This window comes from Dromiciops gliroides, chromosome 3 (genome assembly GCF_019393635.1).
Source record: "Dromiciops gliroides isolate mDroGli1 chromosome 3, mDroGli1.pri, whole genome shotgun sequence".
NCBI lineage: Eukaryota > Metazoa > Chordata > Mammalia > Microbiotheria > Microbiotheriidae > Dromiciops > Dromiciops gliroides.
In genome coordinates, this window is record NC_057863.1 from 106,773,814 (window position 1) to 106,776,060 (window position 2,247).

General features: G+C 42.2%; 1 pseudogene; it reads left to right on the top strand.

The window, feature by feature from the left end:
* Positions 1-365: 365 nt before the first annotated feature.
* On the top strand, positions 366-1,446 carry LOC122745557 (annotated as a pseudogene).
* The last annotated feature ends 801 nt before the right edge of the window (positions 1,447-2,247 follow it).

The window sequence follows — 2,247 nt, forward strand, 5'->3', positions numbered from 1 at the left end:
TTGACACTTACTAGCTTTGTGACCCTAGGCAAGTCACTTAACCTCCATTGCCCCGAAAAAAAAAAGAAAGGAAGGAAGGAAGGAAAGAAGGAAAGAAAGAAAGAAAGAAAGAAAGAAAGAAAGAAAGAAAGAAAGAAAGAAAGAAAGAAAGAAAGAAAGAAAGAGAAAAAGATACAGAGAAGGGAGATGGAATGTCATGTCTGACAAACAGCAAGAAGGCTAGTTTGGCCAGAAAATAAAGTGGGAGATGTGTGAAAGTAAGGAACTTGTAAAAAGACAGGAATGGGCGTTGCCAGCTGTCTTAGCGGTGGCTGTGGCTCCCCGAGCTGTGCCAACGGCTGGATTCAGGGAGGGGGCGGGCACACATGGCAAACCAGGCGCACTCGCTCAGCTACTGGGTCTGCAATTTCTTCCGCCATCGCGTCGTCTTGTCCACCCTTAGTGGGTGCCCCGTGAAGATCAACAAGATCGGACAAAAGACAAGAACCCCAACCTCCGATCTTTTGAAGCCAGTTTTGTACGACTTTTGGATAAACTAACCAATGGCTTTAGAATTGAAATAAATCAAACAGGAACTACTTTATATTATCAGCCTGGACTCTTGTACGGTGGGTCTGTGGAACATGACTGCAGTGCCCATTGGAGTATTGGGTATTATCTGGAGAGTCTTCTCTGCCAAGTCCCCTTTATGAAGCACCCGTTAAGAGCAGTTCTTCGTGGAATAACAAATGACCAGGTGTAGATGTTCTGAAGGCAACAGCCCTCCCTTTATTGAAACAATTTGGAATTGATGGTAAATTGTTCCAGATTAAGATTATCTTGAGAGGAATGCCCCCAGGAGGGGGACAGGAAATCTTCTCTTGTCCTGTGAGGAAGCTGTTGAAACCCATTCAGCTCACAGACCCTGTGAAAATCAAACCTATCTGAGATACGGGTATCACCTCACATCACCAATTGAATCATGGAGTATTCTAGGAGCATCCTCAACAAATTCTTTTCTTGACATAGACCATATGAAAGGGATCAACTCTGGAAAGTCTCCAGGCTTTGGGCTTGCGCTTGTTGCTGAGACCACCAATGGTACCTTCCTCAGTGCCAAGTTGGCCTCAAACCCCCAGGGTCAGGGAGCAGCGGTGCTCCCACGAGACCTTGGCAGGAACTGAGCAAAGCTGTTGCTGGAAGAGATTTATAGAGGAGGTTGTGTGGACTCCACCAACTAGAGTTTAGTTCTGCTCCTCATGACCCTTGGACAGCAGGATGTTTCCAAAGTCCTGCTAGGACAGCTGTCTCCCTACACAATCGAATTTTGGCCACGTTTAAAGAGTTTCTTCCAAATCATGTTCAAAATTGAAACTAAGCCATGTGGTGAAGAGCTTAAAGGAAGGGAGAAGGTACTGATGATGTGTGGGAGATGGTTTCTCAAACCTCATCAAGACCATCAAGTAGCAAGCATCACTTCCACTTTCCAGGCAGACCAGAACAGACTGAAAAGTGAAGACTCCTGAAGACCATCGCGAATCCATTTACGACAGGACACCCCCATACATTAAGGACACCCCCCCCTTTTTTTCTTTTTTATAAGGCATTAAAGAAAAAAAAAACCTGGAATGATAGACTGGAGCAAGGTTGTCAAGAATTTTAAATACCAGAGCAGAGTGTATTTGTTCCTCAAGGCAAGAGTGAGCCATTGGAACTTATGAAGTAGGTTAGTGACATGGCCAGATATGAGTGTGAGTAATGGAGGATGACTCTAAGGTCAAGAACCTGGATGCCTGGAAGGATGATAATATACTTGCCAATACTGTACAAATAACACACGTGGATTTCAGCAAATATTCGACAGTCACTCAGGATATTTTTGTGGACATGGATAGAGATATAGACAGCATATTGGCATATTTATAAGGATTTGGGAATGATTGAATGACTGAATCCAAAGAGACATGTTATTTTCAGTATTTTTATCAATGATTTGGATCAAAGCACAGAATATATGCATATAAAATTCATGAATAACATGATTCTTCATGGAATAACATGTTTGAGGAATGAATTTATATATAAATATATCTTTAAAGACAGCAATAAGCCAGATATATAAAGGAATTTAATAGGTATAAATATAAAGTCTTCTTTTCAAACACATAACCATGTTTAGAGATTGAGGGACAATGAACTACAGACTGACAGAGGAAGGGCCTACATAATAGAATTACTGACTCTTGGAGTTGGAAAGAAACTTGGAGG